The sequence below is a fragment of the Haemaphysalis longicornis genome, unplaced genomic scaffold, assembly GCF_048455015.1.
Source record: "Haemaphysalis longicornis isolate Haplotype H1 unplaced genomic scaffold, Haemaphysalis longicornis Haplotype H1 scaffold_12, whole genome shotgun sequence".
Classification (NCBI taxonomy): Eukaryota; Metazoa; Arthropoda; class Arachnida; order Ixodida; family Ixodidae; genus Haemaphysalis; species Haemaphysalis longicornis.
In genome coordinates, this window is record NW_027526225.1 from 7748638 (window position 1) to 7764009 (window position 15372).

General features: G+C 46.2%; 1 non-coding gene across 1 annotated transcript; it reads left to right on the forward strand.

The window, feature by feature from the left end:
* The first annotated feature begins 1944 nt into the window (after nt 1–1944).
* Trnat-ggu (transfer RNA threonine (anticodon GGU)) lies at nt 1945–2017 on the forward strand. Its single transcript has one exon. It is a non-coding gene; the product is annotated as a tRNA-Thr (tRNA).
* The last annotated feature ends 13355 nt before the right edge of the window (nt 2018–15372 follow it).

Here is a 15372-nt window from a genome sequence, read left to right on the forward strand (position 1 = left end):
CCCTCCTGCTGTGAAATTAAACGCTTACAAAGCACTAGTACGACCTAAGTTGGAGTATGCAGATGTCATTTGGAGCCCTTACCAACAATACTTGATAAGTAAAATTGAAAGAGTACAGAATTTAGCTCTGAGCTTCATTTATTCTGTTTATTCGCGTCACTCGAGCGTAACCACTTTACGTGATAGGGCAAACCTCCAAAAACTCGAGCAGCGTAGGGTCATATCTAGCTTAAAATTTCTTTATCAGCTTTATTACGGTCATTTCAAATTGTCGCAGGAAAACTACATCCAAGAGCCTTTCAAACATTCAGCGAGAACTCATCACAGTAAGACTATTAGGCAACCGATCAGCTACATTAATTTGCATAAATTTTCTTTGTTTCCTCGAGCAATTTCTTACTGGAATATGTTACCTGAAGAGACGGTGAACTCTGGGTGATTAGAAGTGTTTTCTCAGCGTATTGATAATATAAGCTTTGGTTGAAGTGTTGTTCCACAATTGGAAGACATTATTATTTTCTTTTCTTTTCCACGAGCTATTGTGTAAGCATATTTACGCCTCCGCCTATGTGTGTTGTACGTTTTAAAATTACGTCAAGCAGCACTGATGTATTGTCGAGTTGTATGTTGAATTTCTGCCGGTGTATTTCTTTCTTTGTCTTCACTCCTGCATGGGCCCGAGAAGGGCCTGCAGTATCTGTAAATAAAAAAAATAAAAAAAGACTGCCAGAACAGAGGCCCTCGCTAAGCATGTAGCGAATCAGAAAATGGGAAATTAGGGGCTCGGTGAAAATCAGACAGAAAATAAGGGTTGGCAGTCTACCCTTATTTTCTGTCTTATATATATATATATATATATATATATATATATATATATATATATATATATATATATATATATATATATATATATATATATGCGCCGCGAAAAAATGCGCCGTTTTTTCCGCAAGCGGGACTCGAACCCACAACCTCCGCATAACGCGTGCGGTGCTCTACGCGTGCGGTGCTCTACCCGCTTCCGGAAAAAACGGCGCATTTTTTCTCGACTTGAATTTTCAATTATTTATTCCTGCAGTAAAAAAAAAGGCAATCATACCTCATTCGGCACTATAAAACACTGTTAAAACGCCAAACAGCACTGGCAATAAGGACTTCAACTTTGATATATATATATATATATATATATATATATATATATATATATATATATATATATATATATATATATATATATATATATATATATAAGACAGAAAATAAGGGTTGGCAGTCAAGAAAACCTCGGAAAGCAAAGGGGAGGTTGTGGTTGGTCATAGAAAGAGATGAATTTTTTTAGTCGAAAAGAAAGTGGTGAAAAAATGCCCGCCGGGTGGGATCCGAACCCACGACCTCCAGAATACCGGTCTGGTGCGATAACCACTACGCTACCGGTGGGGCTGTTTCCCCAGCACTTTCTCGGGTATTTATGTTAAGTAATTTTTGTTTCCTGCCCTTGGGGGTGGTAGCCAGCGCCACTCTGGAGGTCGGGGGTTCGGATCCCACCCGGCGGGCATTTTTTCACCACTTTCTTTTCGACTAAAAAAATTCTTCATCTCTTTCTATGACCAACCACAACCTCCCCTTTGCTTTCCGAGGTTTTCTTGACTGCCAACCCTTATTTTCTGTCTTATTTTCACGGAGCCCCTCATTTCCCATTTTCTGATTCGCTACATACTTAGCGAGGGCCTCTGTTCTGGCGGTCTTGGTGCCAAAGGGAGCTTAAGAGGGTTCAATGCCGGTCGACCACTCTCGACATGTCGTAGACACTCGAGTCACGGCCCGGGATTAAAAAGAAGGTCACCTTCACCCCGAGTAGTCCGAGTGGCGCTGGCTACCACCCCCAAGGGCAGGAAACAAAAATTACTTAACATAAATACCCGAGAAAGTGCTGGGGAAACAGCCCCGCCGGTAGCGTAGTGGTTATCGCACCAGACCGGTATTCTGGAGGTCGTGGGTTCGGATCCCACCCGGCGGGCATTTTTTCACCACTTTCTTTTCGACTAAAAAAATTCTTCATCTCTTTCTATGACCAACCACAACCTCCCCTTTGCTTTCCGAGGTTTTCTTGACTGCCAACCCTTATTTTCTGTCTTATTTTCACGGAGCCCCTCATTTCCCATTTTCTGATTCGCTATATATGGATAGATATACATGAACAACCTATAAATAGACATCTTACAAGACTTGTTACTGGCGCGTAACTACTGGCGCCAGTAACCAGTCTTGTCGACTATATTTAGCGCCAAGGGAACCAAGGGAACATTTGAAGCAAAACGTACGCACTTACGCGTGGGGGGGGGGGGGGGGGGGGGGGAGCAGCGATCTTGTAATTGAAAATTCCCATAAGAGGAGAAAGAGTAAAACTTTTGTTGCAGTCAGGTTAGAGAACTGTGCGAGAAGTCCTCAGTCCAGGATCCCGGTAGAGCTTGTTGCCATGTTCGCCCCCTCAACAAGCAGAAGCTGTTTTCGCTCGTTTGATTTGGCGTATGTATAATTCTTATCTATGGACAAGCCCCGAGCGCGTTAGATAGCGTCGAGAGCTCTCCGTGGTGAGGGCAAGTGGGTGTATACAATGTGGGGACGATATCGCCAAGCCTCGTGCGGCGGCAGAATGCATCAGAGCTTCCTAAGTGCAGTTTCTTGTTCTTTCGCAAGGGATTTATGGACTGCTGGGTGTATCTGTACTAAGATCACATAACATCCTTGTACGTGACTAATGGTCTGTTAACCCTCTGGTAATCTTCCTGTAGAGCCCGGCTAGCTAATTCTCGGGGACTTGTGGGAGGTCCACGTTTTCTCGAAGATAAGTACGGGCCGACATCGAGACTGAGAGCCTATAACATCCGTGTACGTGACTAATGACCTGTTAACACTCTGCTAATCTTCCTGTAGAGACCATCTAACTTATTCTCGGGGACTCGTGGGAGATCCAGGTTATTTTCGCGAAGGTAAGTATGGGCCGACGTCGAGACGATAGTCACATTTACTTGGAAGCGCTTTTTGGGGGATTTGTATGGTGGTTGAGGAAATTAATCCCTTGACGCTGAGACCTGCACGCTCCCAGTGAGTCTGAGGAGACTGTGGTAGCCTTAATTGGATGAGTTTTTCCGAGAATAACTTTGAACCATTCCGTCTAGGCTGAAAGACGGCGTCGAAAGGAACCTAGATAACTGGAGCTGATTGAGCGCAAGAAAAATGGCGCTGTCTTGAGAAGTGGGCTAGAGCAACGCCGAAAGAAATTCATCCGGGCACTTAAGTCGGCGCACATGGTTTGGTGGCGGTGGTGGTGGTGGTGATTATGATGTTTATTAACGGGTGGATCTAGCCTTGCGTAATCTGCCGGCAATTGCTTCCCCGATCAATACCTTCTTGCCGCTATGCGCGGGAAATCACCAGGAGTCACTGAGGCGTGTGTCGCTTAAAAACCCGAGAATCAGGCGCAAAATGAGGCGGAAGCCTGGCTGTACTTATTAAAAACGTCTGTACTGCTACATCGTATTTGCGTACCTTCGATTTCGTTTTAGTCTTTTGGCGCGAACTCCTTAGGCCGGCTTCTTTTCTGCTGCGTCATGTTTTTTTCCCTTTCTTCGCTTTCGTTTAGTCGTCTTAGGGAGCGAATCGCGTCAGCAAGCAGACTGGCAGACGCCACAGTTTCCCTGGAATCGGGGTAATGCGCTCCTTGTGCGCACCGGTTCCACTCACGTTCAGTCACGTTCAGGTGCCACGTGGCACGCACCGGTCTACAACTTTTACGTTTACGATTCCCAGTGTTGTGTATTTTGTGAAGCGGGCACATTAGCCCCTCAAAGTTCCCGACTCCTGGCCAATCCGCCAAGTGGGTATGGGCCACGTAGAAAAGAACAACAACGACAACCGCTTTTGTTGTTGGCAGCATAGTTGATAGAGCACTGGACTGTCTTTGGGACTGTCGGGATTTTTTTTTTTTTGCGAGAGTTTGCCTTACGCCATAACAGTTATATAAACAACATCACATTTGTTTCACGGACAAACGTCAGCAGAGACCGGTACTGAGGGCCCCATATCCACCGCTGAAGATCAGGGGGTCTCCCAGGATGCGTTGTTCCACTGGTACATCCTCCAACGAACTTTAAGAAAAGACCTGCCTTTAACGCCTCATGGCACTCGATTTTTGCAAGTGTACAATGATGGGGGCGTGCCGTATGATGTATTCATGGCGCTTGGTCATGTATTAGTGATGCCGGAAGAACCTGAGTGGTTACCCATTCTGGATGTACTAGACCTACTTCAGCCGACTGGAGGCTGGCGCTTTTAATTTGTGCATAGTACAGTGCGTTTTGTGTTGTCGCCAAGCAGGAAATAAAACAATATAGCCCTGGGCGGCTACTGTGCAAACCCAGGTTCAAATCACACCGCTTCACATGAGTGTTTTTTTTATTTATTATTTTACAACGGCGGCAATTTACTTGAGCGGGCAGTTAACCATGGCGGCTTGTCGCAGAATGGGGGCTTTTGAGGCTTTCGCCCTAATAGCTGCGTTTAGGTGGTTCTATAGCCCCATAGAGTTTCATACTAATATATACTAGAGGGAAATCTGGCGCTGCATTCGCGGGCCGCCGTGGGCGGCGCCATTGCAGCTAGCCACGTTCCTCGCCTCCTTGGCTTGGTTAGCCACATGGCTTCTTTTTCGTCTTGAAACCAGTATCAATAAAGAGAGGTAACGTTTTTTTGTTCATCTGGTATGAAGCTTCTAAATAATCCCTGACGAATACAACTTTCTGGAGAGTAAATTTTATAATAGTAAAACAAATTCGATTAATCTTCTGAAGTAATGTTGTTGCATGTTTGCAGCCAGAGGCAACTTTTCAGCCTGTTCGTGAGCCATGCCAAGGACAAGTGGAACGTGCCTGCCTAGTACATGTCGGAACGCTCGCTGAAGCGCAGCTCCCCTAGACACTGGCGCCAGATTTCCCTCTCGTGTATATTAGTATGAAACTCTAAGTATAGCCGCTTAAATCCGATAAAGTCTACCGATAAAAAGAAAAGGAGGAGGATTCACATGCCGCGCGCATGCGCCACACGACGAATGGCTGCTGCAAGCAACGCCCCCGTTGCCGCACCCGCATCCACATTATCCGGGGCCTCCAAATGACTTGACGGAGAGAGGAACGAAGGAAATTCTGAAACAAACAAGTACTGGTTGGAAGGCTTTCTAAGCCGCCTTCGTCCTGTAGTGGACATGTTGATGGCGATGCTGACGACGACGACAACGACTGCGATGATGATGATGATGACAATGATGAGAACGATGACGACGACGACGACGACGATGACGACTCCCAACGAACTCGTTTAAAGACGACGGGGAACGGTCACTCACGGCATCCTTACGCGATTGAGCAAACGCACGCTTTCTCCCGCTGAGCAGCGTTGAAAGCAATCTCTCTTCATTTTTACCACTATTATGATTCCATTTCTTGCCAACAGCTCAAGGACTCCCATACCTTGACTTTTTTTATTTATAGACGCACGCTCGAGGCCCCGTAAACATCGTCTCACCTTTCGTTCCTGACCTCGGAACTTTCCTTTCGGCAATTAATCAGTATTATGCTACAAACGGAGAGGCCGGACATGGCGTTGCCAGCATTTCCAATTGCATCCCAAATGAATGCGCCCCTACCATTGGGCATTCTCGACGGCTTTTCGCTTGCGAGCGCGCGGGAACGAAGCGTCCGCGGCAAACGAGCGTATAGCACGCATCACGACGGCCCCATCTCGGAACAAATCGCAACATGTTTGTGCGCTAAGACGCCTTGGCGGCCTTGGTGTGTCTAATCTCAAGGAGGACCTATCGGTGTCTCAAAGCAAGCCGCGCAGCACCATCGCTTCCGTCGCCATTTGCCGTTTTCTTTCGAGGACGCTCGGGGATTGGGAAAAAAAGCGGTATAAAGCGAGGCGTCGCGGGAAAATGCCAACACAAACTTAGAATGTTTCCGCCTAGGGTAAGATGATAACACGGCCGAAAATAGGCCTTTTCTCATAAAGTGCTCAGGCTTAATCGCACCCATCTTACTTCCTCAATTAGTGTGTCCTTTAAGCGTAGATGTTTACTTAGTTCGTTTTAAGATGTTTAAAGCAAGTACGATTTTGTCATGAGAAGGTCACCGGACTTTAAACGTAGATTTTAAACGTATTTAAACGTATTTTAATACGTATATTAAGTACGTTTATTACATATAATACGTATCTTAAACGTATTTTAAGATTTTAAAACGGATTTTAAACGTACATGTTTACTTATTTCGTTTTAAGATGTTTAAAACAAGTTCCCTCGACGATTTTGTCATGAGAAGGTCAGCCGGATTATGTTTCTTTGCCTAACTGGAAGGTTTGGAACATTAAGCTGTGTAAGAACTGTTTGTTAAGAACATTAAGCTGTGTGAGAAGATGTTTGTTTTAACAGCAGAGGTGTTTTGGGGCTCTTGTTGCGCCGTCAGTTAACAGAGAAAATATCAAGAAAACGTTGAGTGCACGTGAGCCTGCGTCTCGTGATGTTCCCTGTAACTAGCCAAGCACCCATGCGGAGAATTGGCCATTAGTAGCCGAGCTGATTAAGTTCTTGGTGACATCAGGTTTTCACGGTTCTGGAAGCTGGCAAAGATTTTTTTGGGCGGGTGGGTTAACAGACAGACAGACAGACAGACAGACAGACAGACAGACAGACAGACAAATATTTCAAATTTCTAAGTATCCCGAGAGAGGCTATCGTCTGGCGACACCCGTGTTCGCATTTTCGCCGCTTTCCTGCCGTTTCCTAGCCGCGCAAATGCTCACTGCCGTCGAGGCGACGGCGCTCAGAAACCAATCACAACAATCGCCATGCCTCCGTCTAGCAATCACATCTCTCCGATCTTATTGCCTTCTGGCTTAGGACGGAGCACAGAAGGATTCGCAAAATGAACTTGTCAGATGCTGCTGTTGATGCCACTTCATATACATTAATCAGTTGAGGGAAGTTCATTATATACAAGTCCGCAATTCAGAGTCCGCTTGAATTGGTGCACAGTCATTAGAAGAAACCTACGCACTAGAAAAAAGGCAATTTCGAAAAATCCCTGCCCGCATTGCAGCCAGACATACAATGCGCGCTTTTTTATGATAAATTTAGGAGTAAAAGGGACCCTGCAACACTTTCGATAAACGCTTTCACCCTTTCCTTCGCGCCTGGAAGCACTGCGAAAGCTACAGTTATCTCCACCGCGGAGCGGCACTGCGTGATTTGCTCGTCGTACCAGACACGCCTTCCGTTCCTGTTTTGTTTTTGTGGCTTTATTTTTAAAGCTGCTATCGAAAAGCATTTATTGCTGCAACTGAAGGAAAACCGGCCAACAGCCGCTACATGGCCTTAATGACGTAATTAGAGCGGTCGAAAAACGTCAAGACCGGAAAAGAGAGAAAAATCTTTTGAGCGAGTTTGCAAGTTATCTGATGGGCATAGAGCAGTAATTTTTGGCTGAGGTACTTTGCCACCCCCTGATGTAAGTACTGGGTGTGTTAGGTGACTACGTTCTCCAAGCATTTAAGATTTCAAAAAAGTTGAAGAAGGTGTTGCAGGGTCCCTTTAAGCAACACAAACACTGTTACTTCTGGGTTGCAATGAGGAAGGAAAATTCGCCGATATCTCCAGTCAGCGGTCCGTGAAATTTTGCTTACGACTGCAAGTGCTGATTCACAGCGGGTGCTTTGAGTACGGGGTCAAACAATGGATGACAAGAATAAGCGGATGCCGATGCGTTTGACCGGTGGGTACACGTTTCAAATCGTGGTCAATGTAAATTTGATAGTCGAGAGCGTGTTGACTCCGGCTGAGCAAACGCAGTGTCTATTCTGTGGGCCAGTTGATGATGATGATCATGAACACAGGAGCATTGTGCAGCATTAAAATGTGCACCAGACCACAGTGTAATGTTATAAGGTTCATTTTGCGGACCGTACCATGGCAGAGTTGATCCGTATTCCTCTAAAGACTTGCCTCAAAGCTACCAATGCACACTTATTAACATAAATAAGGTCGGGTTCAGACTGTTGCCGCAACTGTCGTAAAAACATTAAGTAATGACGTCATTTCCCGTCTCAGCCAACCGAACTGCATGACATGCCGTTTTTTACGTCCATAGTTCACGATATGGCTTTTACGTCGTTAGTGTGAACATAGCCTAATGAGAACAATTGACTTAAGAGATCAGCGAAAAATTCACTTGGGAAAAATTAAAGAAAACACAACTGCAGAGACTTGAACCCAGGGCGTTAGCGCCAATACCCAAAGCTCTGTCACTGCGCCACGGGAGCCGACGAGCGCAGCCCTTTTCGTAGTAGGTCAAAACAGAACCTAACCCTGTGGTGTGGAACACAAAATAAAGCTGAGCACGTCTGGTCCACTGAATAAGCAGTGCCCTAAGCCGTCGATTCGTCACATTCCTGGTTTTGCGTAAACACTTCGAACCTGTTCGACAGAGCCAACGTAGTGCCAGTGTCTACGGTACGAAGCTTTGTTTTGGCGCATTTGTCGAAGGGTTCCCCGCAGTTTCTCTGCAGTTTGTTGGGAACTTCTCAGACGTTATGTCGTGATCATTGACCTCCATTACGGCGTGCCTCGTCGCCTGCGTTGCGTCGACGCGTTAAACCCTACAATAAATCAATCACCGTTGGTGTCGTAGTGCAGCGCGTGGCAGGAAGTGGTTGCGGTGCTGGTTCGCCTACCCCGTACCGACGTAATCCTGGTGTCGCGCTACATGCGTCCGTATAGTGTGGCACGTGCACCCCGCCTGCGAATGGGCTGGCTTGCTCACCGTCGCCGTACGCACCCGGGATGCCCAGTGCTGGTCGGTGGAGACATTAAAGCACTTCATGAGGCATGGGGTTGCCCTTCGTGCGGTGCGATTGGAATTTCAGTGTAATACCCGTGCCACATGTATACAAAAAATGACGTTAAGTGTTTAAGGTCTTATGATACCGAATGTCATTAATTGGGCGGGCCGTACTACACGCAAAAATGCAAAGGCATTAAATGTGTTAGGCATGATGGGGATAATGACCAAAATGAGAAATTCACTCATAATTTAGAAGTATTTGACGTAGAGAAAAACGTCTTACAAGAGTTAAAAATGATTTTTTTTTGTGAAAGAAAGCTCAATGAGAAATAATGTTTTCCGAATAATGGTGTTGCCAGTTCCTAAAATTGGCTTCAGCAGCTACCGTCGCCTCCTAGTGGTAGCCAAATCCGAAATATTTAACACAACGAGTAACACAATGTTTTGTTTTTTGCCGCTGTTTTAGTGAACAATTCGTCTTCTTCAAAACTTCGCCACCAAGTGTGCACAAAAAGCCTCTTATTTGGAAGTTCGGCTACGTTTCCGCGTCAACACTGTGGTGCTGAGAGTTTCTTTGGTTTCATTTGGTGCTCATCGCGTTCGATAGCAGATTTAAGGCGTTCGGGAACGTGAATGAGTTGTGCGGAAATCCTTAAACCAAAAATGGCATTAGAGTGAATGGTATTAGATTTTTTAGTGTAGTAACGAATTAATGGCATTAAAGCTTAATGCATTAGGCACTTTACGTCATTTTTTGTGTACGTGTGGCACGGGCACATTCACGACTCAGCAGTTTGTGCTACTCAATGCTCCGCGCACATCGACACGTCGCTGGGATCATTCTCGCGCGCTTCCCTTGCCCTGGACCTCTCCTGATGGACGGGCGTAGATTCTGTCTCATGGGACCGTGAGCCAGACTGTTGGGGCAGTGATCACTATCCCCTACGTCTTGGTTTAGCTCCAGAGTCCCAACGATGCCTACGGTGCCGCTGTTATGGGACTGACTGCATGTGACTTGTTTAGGAGGGTGTTGGATACTTCTCGACCCGGAATCTTATGCGACGCAGCGCCTGTTTTATGCGACGCCCTTAAAGGAGCCATGAAGAGAAAATACAACTTCATTTAATTTGAAAGAACTAGGATTCAGTATCTCACTCAGCTCCAATACAGCCACAAAAAATGTTTTTTAACGAAAAAAAAAAGCAAGAAGCATTTAAAAAAAACTTTCAAATTTTGCGCCACAGTGACGTGTTATGAGCAATAATGACGTCATACGGGCCAACAATAAAACATAGTTTTCAGTGCGTTAACTGCACGTTAGCATTCAAGTGATGCAGTCAAATGGAACTAGAGGCCCCATTACAGACGTCCAGTCATTTGTCGTCGCGACAGGTCAGTTAGGCGGCCGCCAATCGCACAAACAAGGTTCCGTGACGTCATAGAAAAGTTGCGGGAAATTGGCTAGGGGGTCGCGACTGCTTCACACGTTTTCTTTAATATCTCCGTTATTTGTTCGAAGATAGCCATGATATTAGCATTTATGTTATCGGGACTAAGCAGTCTTTCTAATAAACCCAACTTGTATTTTGTCTTCATGGCTCCTTTAAGGACGCAACGCGGACAACTTGGGTGGAATAATCTATGCCAGTTCCTGACGTGCATATTCTTCGATAATGGGCAGCGCCTCATCGTGCTGAACAGGCTGTGAACAGGGATCCAGGTTCCGGGATCCGGGATATGCGATTCCCGCTCATGCGCACACTTTAGCCAGAGTGAATAAACGTAAAGTCTGCGCATGAGCGGGAATCACATATAAAGTCTTGTTTTTTTTTTCGAAATAAACCAGTTGTTAGCCCAGCGGCGTGTTTGTGCTCATTCTTCTCGTGTTCTGCGTCCTTTTTTCGCAGGTTCTTTCAACACGAAAGTGTTTTATTCCGGTATTCCCGAAGATTTCACTTACGTCATATCCGTCACGGAAGTGACGCCAGTTCAACAAAGCAAGCGGCCTGTAAAGGGTGCATCTCTGCACACAGGGTGTGTTTGCGGGGAAGCAACCTTTAGTAATAATGAGTACGTTCTACTTTGGGTTGTTCGTTTTCGGGTTTTATATTTTAACACGAAATTGTTTTATGCCGGGATACACCATTATTTCACTGACGTCATATCCGTCACGGAAATGATGCCAGTATACCTTTGCCGAAGCGACAGGCCAGCAGGACGTCGCTCGCGAACACCCACAAGACAGCCGCCGACCCTCAAATCATGCTCAATTGTTTTATGCCAGGATAAACCAAGATTTTACTGACGTCATATCTGTCACGGAAGTGATGCCAGTTCAACAAAGCAAGCGGCCTGTAAAGGGTGCATCTCTGCACACAGGGTGTGCTTGCGGGGAAGCAACCTTTAGTAATAAAGAGTACGTTATACTTTGGGTTGTTCGTTTTCGGGTTTTATATTTTAACACGAAATTGTTTTATACCAGGATACACCAAGATTTCACTGACGTCATATCCGTCACGGAAATGATGCCAGTATACCTTTGCCAAAGCGACCGGCCAGCAGGACATCGCTCGCCAACACCTATAAGACAGCCGCCGACCCTGAAATCATGCTCAATTGTTTTATGCCAGAATAAACCAAGATTTCACTGACGTCATATCCGTCACGGAAATGACGCCAGTAAACCTTTTCCGAAGCGGCCCGCCATCAGGACGTCGCTCGCCAAGCACACCCACAAGACAGCCGCCGACCCGCAAAGCATGCTCAGCTGCAGATTTCGCTGCACGCATCACTTTCGTGTTTTACCGATTCTTCTGACAGATGAGTAAACCACAGTTTTTATGCACAAAATGAAACAACTTACCCAGAGCACTTTGCAACCAGGTATACAGCTTCGGCGTGCAAAACCCCACTTCAAACTTGGCTTTCAGTAAAGTCTTAGCGCAATCAGCCCCTTTTCTCAATAGCGCAGCCTACACCAGTAGACAAATTCTACTTTCTTTGGGGCCGCTCAGGCCTGACTGGACCCCACTGGCCGCACTCGACGCGAGGTGGATGAGACACTTCCGGCATTTGTCGCTTTCGTTCTCCATCCCGACGGCCAGAACAACATCGTTCCTGGACCCCACCCTTCCCCACAGGCCTCTAACCCTCCTCCTTACACAAACCATTTCCACTGCACGGCGTGAACCGAGAATTAGTGAAAAAAAAACTGTGGTTGATTCCTCTGTCATAGGAATCGGTAAAACACGAAAGTTAAAATTGCATCGAAATCTGCAGCCGAGCATGATTTGTGGGTCGGAAGCCTTCTTGTGGGTGTGCTTGGGGAGCGACGTCCTGCTGGCGGGTCGCTTCTGCAAAGGTCTGCTGGCATCATTTCCGCGACAGATATGACGTCAATGAAACCTTGGTGCATCCCGGCATAAAATACTTTCGTGTTAAAATATAAAACCCGAAAACAAACAATCACAACCCTAAGCATAACGTGCTGTTTAGTACTAAAGGTTGCTTCGCCGCAAGACCCTGTGTGCAGGGGTGCACCCTTCACAGGCTGCTTGCGTCGTTGTACTGGCGTCATTTCCGTGACGGATATGACGTCAGCGAAATCTGTGTATCCAGTAATAGAACAGTTTCGTGCTAAAATAAACGCTTCATACAAACAAACGGTTGTCATTTCGACCACGCCGAACTAAGGAATTCGTGCTCGAGCGTTTTACACTTTTGCTATAGTCGTACATTGCTCACAACAGAGCAAAGGACACTTGTGAGTGGTAGGGGAATAGTGGTAAGTGCATGGTTGACGGTCAGGAGAGGGGATGTGACCCTTGCGGAGACCTAGCACTTTTGAAAAATGCTATGGCGAATGGGGCAGGACTAACGTCCCTTCCACCTATTCCCATCTGCTCAAGCAGCATGTACGCGGGATGGAGTCCGAAAACATCTCTCTTGGATGGGGGAGTTCTCCAAGGATTCATCCTGGGGCCCATGCTCTTTCATCTAGAGATGACATGCATTCTATGTAAGTTGAAACAAAACTCCTCGGCTCACTTAACCGTCGCCATTCACTGAAACTCGATTTTGCATTTATCGATACCGGTCTCAATTTGTTGGAACGAAACAGTCACAATTGTGAATGCGCTGCAGAGTACAGTCTTGACCAACGTTACGTTGGTCTTGATAATGCCCAAACGTATACCTCACAACTCCCTGTAAGTGATCGATTGCAAAGCAATTACAGACATAGAGGAAGGTACCTAAACGCAGTTGAGCTTAGAGAAAATGTTTAAATTGTAGGTTGTCAAAGGGGCTCTGCAACATTTCTGATAAGCGCCTTCATTCCTTTGCGTCTAGAAGCACTGCGAAAGATATAGTTATCTTCAACAAGGAGCGGCGCTGCGTGATTGCTCGTCGCTGCAAAACCGCCTTCCGTTTCTACTTTGCTTTTGTGGATTTCTTTTTAAGGTGGCTATCGAATACGTTCATTGCGGCAACTGAAAAAAGCCGGACAATAGCCGCTACACCGCTATAATGACGTAATTCCCGCCGTCGAAGACCACCAAAACCGGGAAAGAGAGAAAAATCTTTTGAGCAAGTTGTTAAGTTATCTTATGGGCATAGAGCAGTAATTTTTCGCTGTGGTTCTTTGGGACCGCCTAATCTAAGTACTGGATGTGTTCATTGACAACGTTCTTCAAGCATTTAAGATTTAAAAAAAGTTGACAAAAGTGTTTCAGGGTCCCTTTAAGCATCGTGGTAGGGTTCCCCTGCGCTTCCGGGTGTTGTATAGCTGGCTGGAATGGCCCTTGTAGTCGTCGTTCACCACTCATTGCACCTAACTTTAAAATGACTAAAGACCTCAAACGCGAAGAAATTCCTGTTATAGGTTCGAGGTGACGTCTACGAACGTTTCCCAAAGAAAAGGGTCGTATAAACGTTCTGTGATTAGAGAGAGTATTGTGAGTGGAATTTGTCGAAGTAGTGAGGTTTTTGGATAATATTAAGAATGCATGCTGCGTTTGTGAATGCTTTGTTGGAGCAAATTCCGACAGGTTTTGATAAATGGTGAAGCGAATGAATTCTTATCAAAGCAATGGTGAGAGAGGCGGGGAGGTTTTTTTTTCTTCCTGACATACGCGATACGAACCATTGCTGTAAAATTAATATGATGGGCCCCAGAAAGGATCCCTGAAGCACTCCCTTATTTAAAAAATAAGTTCCGGGACTTCTTCCTGGGTGCGTGCCAGACATGCCACAATCTCAAGAAAGTTTCTTGAATAAACTTTTGCCATTTAGGCACGAAAAAAAACCTCACTCTGACTTTAGTACTATTGTCTGGTTAACGCGAACAAATGCTGCTTGCATGTGGGCACCAACGAGTAGTAGAGGGCCCTGGTCCACGATGTGCCATTGATGACGTCACAACAGCCAGAAGAACTGTGATGTAATTAGGTGAGGGTGAAAGCCGGTTCGCCTGGTCGGAACCAATGGGTTACTCAGCTTCCTGGAGGAATCCGGCGTCCATCTTCAGATAGTAACCCTTTTCTTATTTTACCAAAAAGCATTTTGCCCCGCTCAAAAAAGAGAGAGCAAATTCGCCATAATAATGCTGGTAACCCCGAGGCTTACTTAAGGAGGAATATCCCCAACTAACTTGATTCCAACTAAAAGACCTACGAGAGTCTATACTTGCAGCTTGCTTTTCGAAAAGACTGAGCCTGCGGAATAACATCGTAGAGAAGTAACACAGAGACACACACAAAAAAGTTAACTCCGCTCCATTTATTTAACAATTTTAGCATTTGCCAACACAGGGGAAAGGCAAGGCACACCACTGGGCAATTGAAATGTTAGTTATAGCGTAAACTACAAGAACGACGAGAAGGAGCTGCTAAATTAAGCCAAAGAAAAGATTCACTGCATAGCACGCTCCTTTCACAACGCAAAACCATGAGGTTTTACACAGCGAGACACGCACACATGTTGCTGGCAAAGTCCACTTCACTAGCACTTTTGGGCGTAACAGCTTGCAGAGGCATACTTAACTTCGACTGGGGCGGCCAGTTCCTTAGAAGCATTTCCTCTCGGAGCCACGAACGGCAGGTGTCCGTTGGGTGTGGGGTGGAACTCGACAGTTTCGGGATCGTAGTCTTCAGGAAGCACGTAGCGTGACTTGAACCTGAGCTTCACGTAGCAGCCGCGGTCGTCCGAGTTGTCTTCGCGCTCGCCGTGAACCGTGAGACAGTTGCCCTGCGTTTTCGACGCTGCTCCCTTCCAGGACGAAGTCGACGCGAATGGCCAAGTTGTCCGGTGTGACGACGGCAGCCGCAACTTTGCTGGACCGACAGTGCTCGCCCGTAAGAACTCAGGAAATGCGCTTTGCTGAGCAACTTGATGCCCAGCAGTGCTCCAGGAACTACGTCCGAGTCTGGCCAAGAGAAAGTGATGTTCAAAAGCACCAGAGAAACGGATACTTGCCAGCACG